Raw genomic sequence first — 16,865 nt, 5'->3', positions numbered from 1 at the left:
AATTCCTCAAAAAAAAAAAAAATCTGATTGGCTTGTTTTGAATCATCTTGTCAGTTTTGATTAAATTAAAGATTCTAGAGGTCTAGAGTACTCTGGACAGCCTAGCATAATTGCCAAGTATTTTAGTACTGAAGGTGAAGCTATGTCATTATCAGCTCCATCATACAAGGAACAGGAAAGCTCTATATGGAAAAGATGCTGAGCAGCCCAAGATGGTAACAGATATTCACTACAGTCCTCTATTCTGTTTTCAGAAATCAAATAATCCCAGACTGAGGGATCTATCCTTTCTATAGTCCCTGACATACTTGGTCCTTAGAGACAGACAAACAAGTAAGTGAAACACAGAACCTTTCTGAGCATCTTGTCATTTTCAAGTCCACTGCTGGATAAGGAACATGTTGAAACATAGACAATTTAATTACAAAGTTGTAAGTATGATAATAAAGTATGTAGAAGGTATAGAAACATTAGGCAGGACATTTAGGCTTTCTCTGACTCCTGTAGTTAAACCTACTGTCAAATATATGCCATAAATATCAACTTAGAGGATAGGCTTTTCTAGATTGCATTTTGAGGAGAATCAAAAGTAACACAGATGATCCTGTGATCAGATATGTGATGGGCATGAATTACCCAGAAAGATGGTGGATGTTGACAAGAGAGAGATATTTGGAAGAAAAGTAAGGACAGGTTTTGGGGGGACTCCCTAAAGAACCTAGGGTTCTTGCTAGCAGGCCAACTACCACTAAGATTGGTCCTGATTTTCATTAACCAGCATCCCCTTAAGAACCCCAAATAGAGGTTAAGTAAATGTGGGAGAGTTCGTGGTCTATTTCCATTACCTTGATTCTGGTCTCTCATGGTAGGAGATGTTTTCATTGGGTGTGCTCTCCCAGGCCCTCTGGATGTTTCTGGAACACAGAAAGAGAAATAGATGTTTTTCCTTGTAGTTTCAAGTCCTCTCCTTTCCCTGCTGCTTCTGGCTCTTTCAGTCTTCGGCTTCCAAAATCAGCTCGGCCAAATGATATTTAAATTCTTTTAAAATTTATGTGATCTATTTTAGAATTTTATCTATCCTGTCTATTGCAGATGTCTACTGAAATTGCTTAATAAGCCTGATGTTGGAGACCAATAACAACTCTTGCTACATATATAAGCTTACCATAATATGGCTAATTTTCATAATAGATTATTTTATGAGCATTTAGCAGGCACATGGCAGACATCTATAAAGCCTCGTTTCCTCCTGTTCTTGAGCACTACTTAACAGAGTGTGTATATCAATGTGCAAGTATGCTCGGGTAGGCATTTATTACATAACTTTAATTTTGAAATAATTGTGCTTATTTTTTGGAAAACAAAGTGTTTTCTTATTTACTTTTGATAAATTTGTTTTGCTCCCGGGGGGAAATGCACAGAGAAGAAAGCAATCTCATCACCTGTTCATATTTTAGAGAACAAAGATGTCTCTTCATGCATATCTATCATGTTATATCACAATTTAATAATGACTCGTTTTAATAATAGGATTGTTTTATGCCTTAGCAGACAAGAATTAAATTCTATACTAGGATTTAATTTAAGCCAGTACTTACATTTCATGTCCAAATAACCCTTGAAAGGACCACTAACTTTGCATTCTATTTCATTCTTACCTTTATTTGAAAAATGGTGTTTAATTTCTCCACAGAAGCACCATGGTACATTGAAACGTCTATGCCTAATAACAAAAGCCACTGAGTAGGAATATAAAAATTGTCAGATAAACGTCAATTTATGACTCTATAAACATTCGATCTGTCCGGAAAGTATGCACTGATGGAGTCAGTTCTGACAGATAAAGAGGATTCACTGAATATCCATTCCTGAGAAACATCCTTCATTAATATTTACATTCCTCTTGACAATGCAATTGCTGCAACCATAGGTCGGGAAAACATAGGCTGCATTTGGCAAATATACAGTTACAGTTTTCCATTTGTCTAAAAATCCAAATACTTAGGGCAAGAATATGGGCCTCACTATGGACTTCCTGGACTTCGGACCTCAAGTGTACTAATTCAAGGGGGAAAAAAAAAATCCATGACACTTATTTTAAGGCATGGCTGCACTCACAGCCAGTTAACTCATTATAGAAAAGGAAACAAAGGCTGGTTTTAGTGCCCCTCCCCCCCTTTTTCCTCTTCTTCATTTTTTATTCTGCTGTAAGCAGTCACTAAAAATATATCTGGTCAATAAGGGGCAGGTAAAATTGGAAGGGTTGCTATAGGAACACACGAACTGATGCAGAGAAATAACCACTCTAATTTATACTGTGTTTTCATGTTGTATTTCCATTGTAGTTAAACTCAACTTCAAAAGACATTCCTTAAGAAAGAGGCTATTTGAAATGCAGAAGACTTTCTGAGAGAATTTTATGGACTAACTTTAAAAATAATAAATTCTATATCTGAGTAGAGCTACAAGCAGAAACCTGGTATTTCTTCTCTTCGTTCCATTCTCTTTTCAGTGCATTTTAACTAAAATCATTTTTACGCAGCCTAAGACCAGGGAATGCATTTTAATGGTGATGAAAGCATGAGTAATGAGGAGTGCTGCCTGAAGCAGCCCCCTCCAACTGCTCTCCCCCATTTTGACAGGCAGCATCTATATTCCAACTCTGAGACCCTCCTCATTCCCGATTCTGTTGAATTATCCCACTCAGAAACTATGCTCTCCTCAAGTCTTGTTTTTTTCCAAAGGTGACAGCCTCTACTGCCTTGTTTCTGACCTCCATTTGGTAAGTCCAGCATAATCACTGGAGGCATTTCAGACTGACAACCAAAATAATTTCACATTCCCCAGACCCGTGACGGAAAGGACAGGGTCATTGCCACCACAGCCACATAAAAATCTTCCAGAGGGAGGGATAGAGAAGGAGCTTACTGCATGACACAAAGCTTTATATCAGAGGAAGTGAAACCAAAGCCTTGCTCATAGCTATATATTTTCGTATGTCCAACTCATAAGCTCAATGAATTTTCTCCCTCCCCTCCAAAGTTGTGGGTGTAGTCAGCGAGCAATTTATTCCCAAAATGAGGGTGCATAAGCAGTTTCTAGGCCAGTGATCAAAAAGTCCCATGGATCAAAACTACTCAGGAAACAAGATCATTCACAGCATCACCTTAATGGCGTGGCTAGATGCTGGTTGCCCCTCCTTCCCTAGTAAGTCAGAGACAAAGGTCAAATGTTCCCTCTTTCCTTGTTAAAAAAAATGTTTCATGGTTGACAGGGGAGGAACTGTGGTTCATCTGACAGTCTTATCACTTCATTCGGTTTAGTTCAGAAAAGTGGTTTTCAGCTGGACTGTCTAGTTGAAGCATAGGGTTTGAGAAGAAAAGGAGCAAGATGGAAACAAACATCCCAAAGATAAAAACCACACCAAATGAATTTTTGAAGTCCATAAAATGATGTATGTCAGAGGGGCTAGCAATTAATATCTCTGCAAATTATGAAATGATCAAATACAAATTATTTGTGTGGGGTCAAACACTCCAAATGTTTAGTACCAATTTATCCTGTCCTAACATTATTGACATAAACAATGTCTTTGCAAGAGCTTTTAATCATGAACATATTTACATGTGCCTGGGAGTGGGCAGAAAATAGATATAAAAGCAATTTCTCTGCCACATATTCTTGACCAAATAGCCCAACAGTAACACTCAAGACTGTGTTTGTCAAATAACTAGTGCACGCTCTACTGAAACACCTAGTATGTATGAAAACGTTGCCTACTTTTTTGGGTGAAATTGTACATATAGTTCTGGAATGCATTTTAAAAGCTTTTCCCAAGACTGAAGCAAAGAATTATCAAAAACCTTGGGCTGATAAATGTCTTCTGAAAATACCAACATCTCAATTACAAACACGTCCATCTAAAACTCCACAAGAAAACCCATCAATGGGGCACCTGGGTGGCTCAGCAGTTGAGTGTCTGCCTTTGGCTCAGGTCATGATCCCAGGGTCCTGGAATTGAGTCCCTCATCTGGCTCCCCACAGGGAACCTGCTTCTCCCTCTGCCTATGTCTCTGCCTCTCTCTGTGTGTCTCTCATGAATAAATAAATAAAATTTTTTAAAAAAGAGAGAGAGAACCCATTATCATACAACAGAATGTACCATTCCAGAAAATATTTCTCATATTTCTAAGATGCTCTTTTAAGCTGAACCATCTTTTTGTTTCAAATCGATGTCAAAGACAGTTGGGATAGATGGGGAAATTTGAACCTTCCAAGACCAATGGGACCAGTTTATAAATGATAACCTTCAACTCCAAATCTGTTAGCTGGAGGGCAATAATGATTGTTTAGCCTAGAAGATGAATTTAAATTATCCTACAAAATATAGTTTGTGGAGTTAACTAATCACATTAGAGACTGTGTTTTCCAACACGACCCATCGTGTCTTTTTTAACTATGCTCAATCCAACTAATCACAAAAGAAACACATTTGTGTTTGTCTTCAGAGAAGTACTAGCATTTTGAAACTCCATCACCACTGCCCACACAGAAAAAGAACAAATTTTGGAATTACTGAGTTGGCTTACATAGATCTGTGATTATGGACTATTTACAATTTCTGGGTGGAAGCATTCAATTCTGTCATCATATGTGGATGTGTCATCAGTAGCATTCCTGTTGAGGTCAGAGAACACGTTCAGTTCCTTGGGCATGGACCTATCTTTACTGTTACCCCTGACAAAGGAAAGACAATCTGTCTGGGTTTTCAGGCAGCCTGTAAATAACTACCTGTTCTCTCAGCTGCCTATATTCAGAACCAAGGCAGAGTCATAAGAGTCCAAGAGATGCAAATTTTCCAATCACCTCTCTGCTTAATGACACTGATATTGGAGTCTGTGGCTTAGCTAAGCAAATGGGATTCATCTTTGAATTGCACAGACTCACCCACCACAGTCCCCAGCTGTTAGAAGCCACCACAGGCTCCAGAGCAGGAGTAGGGCCTTCACATTTAGAACCTACAATGCAAGACTCCGAGAGGAATGTACACATCCTGAAGTAGGCTCCCAAAAAAGAAGTGAGACAGAACAGATGAAGATCAACCTCCCCCTCTCCATCCAAACTCCAGTGAGACAAATTATTTCTTCAGAGAGGGACATCAATGGCTCAAAAGCAAGCTACGATACTCTCCCTAGGCCCCTTCCAGAAGGAAGCATAGAGCCAAGGAAAAAGTGAGTTCCCCTTCTACCCCAATGCACGCCCTTTCCTCTCCTAGCACACTACAGAAAAAAGTGTTCTAAATGGAAACTCAACAGTCTGAAATAAGTAATTTGCTTTGGTAAGTTCTTAATTTAATATAAAGAAGTAATTTAAATATTGGAAAAATTTAGCTTATTAATTTATATTATTAAGCCATATTTCCACTAGCATGGATCCTTTGATATTAGCCTTACCTTTATGGTGATGGGAAAACTGCTGTAAGAGTTTAAAATATTCATATTCTCAATAATTTTTTTCTCTCAGCTTAAAAGCAACACACACACACACACACACACACATACACACATACATACACACACTGTTGGGTTGCTCAGTCCACCATATATTTATTACCGGTTTTTTTTTTTTTTTAAGAAAAAAACTTCCCAAATATCTCACTCCAATACAGTAGAGTAAAATTTGCTTTGTTTACTATGAGTATATCTTGCCCATCATGCATTATCTCCCTATGTACAAAGGCCCTGGAGTCTTCTTTAGACTGCACCGGTACTTTTGAGCCCAACATTTTATTTGATAAAAATCAAAGGTTAGATGAGTTGTATTTACTGTGCTTCCCAGAATAAAAATGTTTAAAATGCTTAAAAATAAAAACCCCTAAATATCCTTATTGTCTTTGACTTCCAAATGCTTGGGATTAGTGAAAAACTGTGGATATAAAGAAAACATGATATCAAGAAGACTGTCGTTTATGAGTTTCAACTATTCTCACATCAACACAGAATAACCAGACTACAACAGCTCTGGATTATCATACTCCCTGAGATGTGCTACAACCAAAGTTATTTTCCATTAATAAGAAGAGTGATAAGTTGAACAGAACAAGTAATTCACTCTTCCCTTGTATCATGTGCAGTTGGAAAATAATCACTGGATACTTCATGCCCAGTACTGGGGACACAGATAAATAACCCAAGGACTTAAAGGTGCTTATGCATTAGCAAAGAGGGTCAGCTTGTACAGCTATCTCCAAATTTTTCTCTTAAGGGAGACAATCATACTGTGTTGTTCTTCATTAAATGTAAAAATGGAGGTTTCTGAGAGAAAAAAGATCCTATGGAGCATCATGGAAAATGAATGTAAAACAAACAGCATGTCAACTCTGTCTTGAAGGAAGAGTAAGATTTAGATCAACAGGGAGGGGTGGAGGAGTAATCCAGGTGGGAGTACAGAAGAGAATTCTGGAAGCCCAAGAATGAGACAGAGATGAAGCGGGTGCCCTATCCTGGCTTCCCCAGAAATTGGAGCCTGAGACTGAGTCCATGTGATATTATTTTAAGAGGAAATGCTACGCTAGGAAATAGGAGTAAAGGATTAAGAGGAACAAAGCTGAAAGGGAGGAAGAGCCAATATGAGGATGCATTTTTTTAACTGCCAGATAAAACCAATTACTCCATCCTTGGGAATACTCCCCCAAGGCCCAACTTCATTTCAAGACCAAGTGTCAATCGGTGAATCAAGGTGGGGAAAGTAGGAACATTTTCATACTGGTGTCCAACTTCCACTGGTCAAGAGCCCTTTTTTTGTGACATTATCTCCTCCATACTTGCAGGTTGGGCTTGTCTGGATATGGACACTCAAGAGGCTCCCAGGGAAGCAGCAACAGCAAAGCCCCAGGGCAATTATCTTCAATATTAACTTAAGTTTTAGGAAGCTTGCTCTAATGAGATGAGCAAGTGAATGGGAGATGGGATTGAGAAAAGGGGACTAGAAACAGCAATGTATTTGTCATACTTTTGAAACTGATTCAGCAGAGACGTCACATGGACAAGGACCATGGCTGTGACAAGGGGACTAGTAAAGTGCTGGGCCAGGAGTCAGGGGACTAGGTTCTGGTCCATATGCCATTCATGATTCACTTTCTGAGCTCCAACTCATAAAATCACTTCTCTTGGTCTCTACTTTCTTGCTTATAACATAAAGTTATTGAACCAGCCCTGTTTACCTCACTGACTTAAAAGACAATGTGTTGGGAATAGTTTTGTAAGACTTGAGAGGTCACTGTGATAAGCAGAAGGTATCAACAAGGAGAGTAGCACTGTCTTTTACTATTGCTCCATCTAGATGTATAGACATCAAAGACCCAAGACCAGGAAGAACCCTGGGGCCCATACCCTCACCTTCATGTAAATATCCTCTGCTTACTGAAATAAAATCAATACGGTTGAGGCATTTACCCCCATGATTAGAAATTCTGACCATTAAAACAACCCACAGTGGAACAAATTTCTGTGTTCTCAGCTAAGCTTACCAGATTGTGTACAATAAATAAATTCTCTAAATTCTAAGCTCTCAGTCATAATTTACTTTGTAAGCACAAAACATCTTGATCTATAACTGCAGAAATTTAACAACTATTGCTTTTCTACAGGAGCAAAATGAATTTTTTTAAATGAGGTAATTATTTAGATAATAAAATCCTTATAACCCCATTAGACTCATTCATCTTAATTTTATGCAAAATAAAGGGCCCTTTACCTACATGATCAAGATAATTACTTCAATGTGTACTTCACAAGCAAACATAGATCTCCTTTGTCTCCATTAGCTACCTCAAATAACTAGGGCCATTGTGTCATAGCTCTGTCATTAAACTGCCCCTAGTACCCGCTCCTCCAATCTCACCTGCAGCCCACCTCACCTCCAGGCTCTGGAAATGGCACAGTCTACGACTGGAATTTCAAGCAATCAGTAATAACAATAACATTTTCTCTGGTTTTAGCATCTGGTGGATATAGGACTCAATATAGATTAAAAAATTAAATTAAAAAATAAAATGGCACAAAACACTCAGTGAGTAGGGGACTATAATAACTGAACCATTCTGAGTTACTGCTGGTCTTTGAACCAAGTGACTTCTGTTCTTCTTGAGGTTCCACTAAATGGCTGTGACCTTCAGCAAGTAACAAAGCTTGTCTGAGCCCCAGTTTCAGCAAGTGTTAATGAATACATGTAACAGAATGTTCTCAAAGGTATTTTCTAACTCTGATAGTCAGTGGTTATTAAAACAGCAATATGAAATGGTTTTCCCCATGAACATGATCTGTTATAATTAAGGTTTAACTAGTCAAACTAGGTATTATCACACATCATAGGATCAGCAGGCAGTATGACTAAAGCCATCCATGCTCAACTGGACCAAAATCACAGAAGTTGATTGCTTAATTTGTATACACCCGAGTCCAGTACTCTCAAGTGCAGAGACAACATTTATGATGAAAACAGAGCAGCTGATATTACAAAGGTCAAATGTGGTAAGTACATACCTTGTCCCCATTTCCCTATGCAAAATATTTCCTGATACATGCAAGAAATACAGAGCTTTGGTTTGTTTCCTGTAATTACTTCCATTTCATGCAAGTCTACCTTCTCGTGCTGAGTAGTCAAAACCAAATATAGGATCCTCTTATTTAGCTGAGTCTCCATATCAAGTGCTCACCAGGGTCTATTCTTCTGCCAAAGTTCTCCAATTCTCCTTACCCTATTTTCTATCCCACCCCTTTTTCTTATCTTACCAACCTTCTCTAGATTCTTTATCGTTCTAGGCAGAAGCCTCTTGATTTAATCATTAGTGACTACTCATCTTTAAACCAACAAGCAAAACCTCCGATGACGTATTTTGCCTTGCTTCAGGAATATAAGGCATCTCATGAAGAAACACATAGGCTGGAAAAATGAAATATATTCTCAGTTTGGAAGAGGACTGAGGCAATGAACAACTAAGGGTAATAAATGTGAAGTGCCAGGAGATAAGTAAACAACATTTATGCCATAAAAACCTATGCACATAGTAAAAGTAGATCTCTAATTTGTTATTCTCCTTCTATCTGTCGGCAGGAAGAGGAAAATATGACTAGATCTGTAATTTACTGTGTTCATAAGATAAAGATATACAAATTGCTCTGAAGAAGCACAGAGAAATACCTCTTCCAGGCTCTTATAAGGATACTCTGTCATGTGCTGAACCAGCAACTTAATCCTTCTAGTAAATAAGTCGCAGAGCTCCATAGCTTTGTTTCTGATGACATCCTTCAATAGAAGTTGATGACAAGCCAAAGGGGCAATGTAAGAAAATCAATAGTACAGGATGTTGATAAAGATGTTGTAATTGGGTTGAATCCAATGATGGATTTTACATTATTGGGAATATTCTATCTCTCAACTGAATTTTTAGTAGCTAGTGTATGGCAGTACAGTTAAGGTAATCTGAGCCAAGGGGTACCCGAATTGCAGGGTGATAGTTAAGGGACCAGCCAAATGCTTTATCAGCTTGCCAGGCCGGGGATAGAACTGCCATTCTTTTATGAAAACTGAGTTGATAAACAAGACCAATTGCCTACACAGAAAGCCAACCACACACGCTCCGAGGTGACTGAGGGGCGACCCCACCCTCAGGCAAACAGTGTCCTTAGGAGGAGCAATTCTCACAACACACAAACAGGGCAGGTGAGAGCCCTAAATGCTATGCCCCCAAACACAACTGTTATTCAAGTCTCTGAAAATTCTAAAGCAACTAAAACCAAACAATCCACTTTGGTCATTAAATAATAAATCAAGTATCTACAAAGCATCCATTTGAAGTCTAGAGCTTCTTGGGCTATAATTCCCTAATATTCCCTAGAAAGATAAAATTGTTGAAAGCTGGTTCATAGGCATCAAGTGGATGAGATAACCTGTCACAGAGCAGCTTTATTATTTACACACAAGTTAGAAACTGGAGGTCTGTTGAAACAAACCTGACAGCTTAGTGTTGGAAGATGTGATATGTGATCCCTTTTACTATTAAGACCATTTCCAGTCTGGTATTAAGAACCTTGCCATCTGTATATAAGAAAATGTTTGGCTTCCAATGTTTTAGAGAATCTGTATGGGGTGGGGGGGGTGGGGCATCATCTTTTTTATAAGTATTCAGTTGTTTATCTTGGCATCCAGAAAAACCCTATGCTTTTTAATTCCCTTTCACCTTTATATTCTCCCAGTTTGGCATTTAATCAATTGTCAACAAATACTGACTGAATGATAAATTTGGGTCCAAATAAGATATTCATAAATTACCCCACTGAAAATAATTATTATAGACCAGAAGCTGCCTTTCTCTATTAATGATACATTTTTTTAAAAAAATCCCTTGGTAAAAATGCATACCCTTTGATTCACACTGAGAAACTGTGATTGGTGGGGCACCTGGGTGTCTCAGTGGTTGAGCATCTGCCTTTGGCTCAGGTCATGATCCTGAGGTCCTGGGATTGAGTCCTGCATCAGGCTCCCCACAGAGAGCCTGTTTCTTTCTTTCTGTCTATGTCTCTGCCTCTCTCTGTGTGTTTCTCATGAATAAATAAATAAAATCTTAAAAAAAGAAACTGATTGGTTCAGTTTGTGGTGGGATTCTGATGGCTGACTTTTAGCAATCATCCCAGATTTGTTGGATTCAAGTGATTCAGGAATTCAGGTCTGAAAAACACTGCAGTAGATGCCAATTTGAGTTCTCAGGGACCATCATCAGCCCAAGGTCTTAGCTCCTATTTTTTTATTCACGATCAAAGGACTATGGAGGTCAGTAAGAGTTGCAAACAATCACATAAATGCTAACAATTACTCAAGTTGGTCAAGTATAAAACGGAGGTCAATAATGGAATACCTGTGTCAAAAATCTAGACTTCTTTTGTAAATACTTGCCTGAAAAATTCAAGCCTTTACGTTATTAAGCAAAGTGTTTTAGAAGGAACAGATGCTAAGCTCCTAAGTCTATAATTTTGGACAAATAAAGGGTGTACTCATTTAAAAAGGAAGCTTAGCTACATTCAGGATTTATAAGCACATATTATGAAAACCCAGCAGAAAGGCTGCCTGGGATCCACAAATTTCAGGGCATTAGCAGACCTTTCAGCCAAATTCAAATGTCTCGCATAGATTTATTATTCCCAAGATTTTATTGTGTTTTGTTTTGCTTCTTAATTTAATTCTTAAATAGCCTCTGGGGTTAACTAATGGTTCTAATATAAACACTGTTAGGGCAGAAACTGGAATGCCTTTAAACTTTAGGGGCCAGATACAAAGATCTGGCAATGCTATTAGCTATAGGTGGTTATTTATAAGACAGGAATGGGTGTCTCTGGAAAAGCAACTCTGATGCTGTGGTTTTTCTGGTGGAGCAAATATATGAAGGCACACTTTTTGCCTGGTGACATCATTTACTCATTCAAATAATTACTGAGCTTCTATTAAATGTCACAAAGTCTCGGGCAGCCCGGGTGGCTCAGCGGTTTAGTGCCGCCTTCAGCCCTAGGCATGATCCTGGAGACCCAGGATCAAGTCCCACATCGGGCTCCCTGCATGGAGCCTGCTTCTCCCTCTGCCTCTCTCTCTCTCTCTCTCTCTCTCTCTCTCTGTTTCTGTGTCTCTCATAAATAAATAAAATCTTTAAAAAATAAAAATAAAAAAATAAATGTCACAAAGTCTGATGGGTGCTTAGAATGCAAAGGTAAATTAATTCAAGTCTACTATAAAAGCTCACATTCTGTGACTCACTTCCAATAACAACAATAGAGGCACACATATGGAATCATGAGAAAGGAAAAAAGAAGTCCAAGTATCTCTGGAAGAGAGGATGTCTGAATTAAGTCTCTCTCTCTCTCTCTCTCTCTCTCTCTCTCTCTCTTTTTTAAGAGAGAGTACAGAAGCATGGGGGAGGGGCAAAGGGAAAATAGAATCCCAAGCAGACTCCATGCTGAGCATGGAGCCTGGCGTGGGGCTCCATCTCATGATTACAAGATCATGACCTGAGCCAAAACCAAGAGTCAGTGGATCAACCCACTGAGCCACCAGGTGCCCCCAATCTTAAAGAGAGAATCAGAGTTAGACAGGTGGGGGAGGGAGAGGCAACTTCAGACAGGAAACCAATGAATCAAGTGAGGAACAGCAAGGAAGAGTCATGGATTACTCCAGAATCAGCATTATGTGATTGGGACATAACATGAGAGGAAATGAGTGATAAGACTTGAGAATGGCAAGTCATGGAGGGGTCTCGAATCATGGAGTGTTTTTCCTTATAAACCTCTAAAGTGTCAGAACCAGTCAATGGAATTCTCAGCAGAACAGGGAATCATTGCAGGGACAATGTACTGGAAACCAAGCCTATTTTAATCCTCAAAGAATGACTTATGAGTATTCATTTCATTTAAGGAATGTTGGCCCCAAATGAGGGAGATAATTAGGCCAAAAGGTTGTATTACTCAAGTGTCTGATTACATCAGAAAACATGGGTCCTTAGTGGAATATGACGGGATCATCAAGAGTGATGCTCACTCTTGGCAATTTTTATTCCTGGTCCCTTCTCTTCAGATAAATGAAGATGGAGCTACAATAAATGGTGACCAGACCCCTTTTTCTTCAGAATTCCTAGCTCAGGAGGGGAAAAAAAATCAGTAACCTATGATTAGAGTATCTTTATTTGAAAGATGATGGGGCCAAGCCTAGAAAAAAAAAAAAAAGGAATCACTTTTCATGATCATTGGAAGGATTTGAGTAGTTTGCATTGTTCTAGCAACAATACTAGGATTATGGGATTTTCCAGCCTCCTTCATTCCTGTGTCTTGGAAATTGTGTCCTTCGACAGCCTTCTATGCTACCACTCCACCAATTTTCCTGCTTTTTGCAACATTTCTAGTCAAATGAGAATAACTAAAACCATCTTATATTGAAGAATATCTTTCCACAGAACCATCTGTTTTTAAAGGAAATTGGGTGGAAACAACCCACAATTAGAGAAGCAATAGGTAGGCATGAAAGGGCATTTGTCCTCCAGATTTATGTTTCACTCATGAATGACCTCATCATAGAAAGAAATTAGCATAATTTATATCAATAATTTGCTTCTGTGATGTGTGAAGAAAATAATACCCCACAATAAATTAAAGATGCCTTTATGACTACATTTTCTCAGCTTACTTTCCCTTATTTACATTTAGAAATGCAAAGTCATATTAATAGAGTTATGAAAACAGCCCATGAGCTGCAACCCTCCTCGTTTATAATCTATGAGGAAAGGTACTATTTAATCTGACTCAGTGGAAATGCTGTGCTCAGTCTAACTTCTTAATAGTAATGCTGTACTGATGGTTGAAGGCCCACTTCTAATTCTTTAGTTTCCAAGGCTTGAGCTCACCTAAACAGAATTGCTATCTCGTGTGTAAACTGGTCAATCACTTTGCCCAACAGATTCATTTGATTTGTTTTCTAAAGTGACCTTTTGACTTGTAATCATCCACATTCTCTTCATGCTTTATTTCATCTCACTTTACTAGAGAGCATTTTAGAATGTTTGTCATGAAAAGAGCTACATAAATATTAATGTATTGATAGTGTTATGGCTTTTCAAACCTATATTTCATTTCATGGGTTTTAGGAGCTACAAAATTTACTGGCTGCACAGAAAATATAGATATAATGGACTTACTGAAATGCCCCAAATGTGATAAAATATATGAATTATTAATCCCATGAAAGTCACTGTGATCCTGCTTAAATGCCAAATTTTCTGAACAGATCTTGAATTTTTTTTTAACTAACAGAGATAAAATTTGAGATATCAGATAAATACAATCAGCACTCCAATTTTGGAAGTTTCAAGTCAGTTTGGAGATAACTATAATGAGGTAAACAAAAGCATAAACTAGGATCCGTGGAGAGTGACAAAAACATGGCAACTTAAGGCTACATGGTCCTATCTCCTCTACCTGTTTATTCTGACTCTAAACTCTACATGGGCCATGAGGTTAAAAGTCAACAGATTAACAATTGCCTTGTATGCTTTAAGGCATCTCCTAAACAAACACTTCAGATAAAAAGTCCAATCACCTTTAAGGAGCATTCAACACAACCCCAAAGAGATGAAAATAGCTCACCTGCTGATACTCTTTACCTGTTAAAACATAGAGGGAAATTTAAGGATTGAGAGACTCTGTACTGTATAAGCACTCTATTTCAATACAGAATTTTCTATATTTGACTATGACAATCTGTATAGAACTGACAATTCACACAGCACATGAAGCTAGTGAGAGGGTGAAATCCGTAAGGCAGGCAAGAGTTCCACTGGCTATTTCTCCTTCTGGAAATGTTTGCCAAGAATTGACAATAGGGATCACGTGACACAAGGCACTTTAAGGGAAACAGCACAAGAATACAGGGATTCTAAGTGTTGGGGACACAAAGCAAGTATGAAAATATGTAGAGAAGTGGAAAAGGTTAATATTCTCCAAGGTAGCAGTATGAGCTGCATGAGCAGCTCGAACATCCCCTTATTACTACAATTAGTCAGCACTGATCTAGAAGTAGGAACCTAACGGCACCTGATACTTGTTTTCAACCACCCAGAATCTGATGAGCCACATTGCACACCCCGGACAGAGCCAGTACCTGGCTTCCCTAGTGCTTGTGGCCAATAGGAAAGAGGCACATGACTAGGGCAGGAGCTTGCAATGCACAGAGGGAAAGAGTAGAAAAAGCAAGCAAGGAGTGGAAAATTCAGCAGGTAGTGGCAGCAAGCAACTCTAAGCTCTGAGGTGTTGTGCCAAGCTCTGGTGGTATTGGCAGTTCAAGCCATGGCATCCCTGTTCAGTCCCAGCAGCAGGGTTGCCACCAAAAAAGATTGTGTGGCATGATTTTGCTTTGGTTTTGCTAACAGTCCTCCACTAGTCTTCTGTTTAACTGACCATCTAAATCCTGTTTCCGATGAAGGGAACAATGATCAGTAGCTCTGGCTTCACTCCAGAACCCTGAATGATACGACTAGCCAGCCAGCCCAGATTGACAACAGAAAATGTTTTGGTGATAAATACTGAAATAGAGGACCAAAACTTAGAAGATGATATCACTGCCTACTTAACGCTCTTTGGCATCAACTGCAAAAATGCTAGAAAAAATACAAGTCATTAGAATATAATCATATTCATATATAAAAATCAACCACATGAGGGCTAATAGCAACACCTCATTTATAAGTGCACTTACACACTCAAAAAAAATACAACGAACTCAAATAAAGATAGCGACATGTAAATATATATAGACAAAATTTTAAAATATATTAAATGAAGGACGCCTGGGTGACTCAGTCAGTTAAGCATCCAACTCTTGGTTCTGGCTCAGGTCATGATCTCAGGGTCAACCATCAAATAGATCCTAGCATCAGGCTCCATGCTTAGTGCAGAGTCAGCTTGAGATTCTCATTCTCTCCCTCACCCTCTGCTCTTTGTCTTTCTCTCAGTCTCTCCTTCTCTCTCTCTTAAATGAATGAATGAATGAATAAAATCTTTAAAAATACATATATACTAAATGACATAAAATTATATTTAAATAAATGGCAACATAATGTGTTCTTTGCTAGGACACTGAAAAAGCTGTGGTTCACTCCAAACTCATATGCAAATGAAACGTGATGATAATTAAATAACATAGGGCAAAATGTTATCAAGTTCCCAGGCGAATAATGGGACATTTCTAAAACAGCTCTGTGAAAAGGCAGCTGATGAAAAGGGAATAATCCTACCAGATATTAAAATATCTACAAATATTAAAATATTGGATATATTAACATTTAAACCCATATGATTTCAAAATATTAAAACACTCTGGAGCTCTAGAAATAAAAAGTGGCTGAATGCATGTAATGGAGACCAAGATAAATTCTAATGAATATGGGACTTGGGTCAACTCTAAGGATGGCATTACAAACCACTGGGTAAACATGGGATTGAGACGCTAATTTCTCTTCGGTACATGGATAACAGGCTGCCATAAGGTACTGTGTAAAATGGCATCTTTCCTTCAATTCTCAAACCAGCAGTTCTGTATTCGTTTTCTAGGGCCATAGGTCATAACCAGTATCGCAGACTGGGTGGTTTAAACAAGTGATTTTCTCACACTTCTGACCGTGATGTTGTTTCCACACCGTGGCTATTGAGGATAATGCTTTGATGAACACCAGAATGCAGAAATCTCTTGAAGATACAGATTTCATTTCCTTTGGAGAATTTCTGGAGCACAGGGTAGTTCTAGTCCTAATTTTTTGAAAAACTGCCATGCTGTTTTCCATAATGACTGTGTCAATGTACATTGCCACCCACAGTGTCTAAGAGTTTCCTTCCCTCCACCTCCTCCACCACATTTCCTAAATCTCGTCTTAGCAACAAAGATAAGCAAGTGGGACTTTATCAAACTAGAGACCTTTTGGCACAACAAAGCAAACAGTCCATCAATTGAAAACCCAATCAGTAGAATGGGGTTTGCAGACCACCTATTTGATAAAGGGTTAATGTTTAAAATAAAGAAAGAATTCATCCATTTTAATGCAAAAAAATGCAAATAATCCAGTTAAAAATGGGCAAAGGAGCTGAAAAGATATTTTTTTCCCAAGAAGACATATAAACAGCCAACAGGTATGTAAAAAGGTGCTCAAAATCACTCATCATCAGGAAAATGCAAATCAAAACCACATGAGCTATCACCCCACACCTGTGAGGATATATATTACAAAAATGACAGCGATAACTAATTTCCTGTTCTTAGAAGGATATTAGTTACATTGA

The 16,865-nt window shown here is 38.4% G+C and overlaps 1 long non-coding RNA gene across 2 annotated transcripts in view; it reads right to left on the bottom strand.

Annotated features, from left to right (window-relative positions):
- Positions 1–16,865, bottom strand: part of LOC144321938 (uncharacterized) — a 248,343-nt gene that overhangs the window by 116,589 nt on the left and 114,889 nt on the right. For both annotated transcript variants that reach the window (XR_013387454.1, XR_013387453.1), the window contains exon 3: positions 846–914. This is a non-coding gene — a long non-coding RNA (uncharacterized LOC144321938). The remainder of the gene's footprint in view (positions 1–845; positions 915–16,865) is intronic.

Source organism: Canis aureus, chromosome 10 (genome assembly GCF_053574225.1).
Source record: "Canis aureus isolate CA01 chromosome 10, VMU_Caureus_v.1.0, whole genome shotgun sequence".
NCBI lineage: Eukaryota > Metazoa > Chordata > Mammalia > Carnivora > Canidae > Canis > Canis aureus.
Note: the sequence above shows the minus strand (reverse complement) of the source record. Positions and strands in the feature narration are given on the sequence as shown.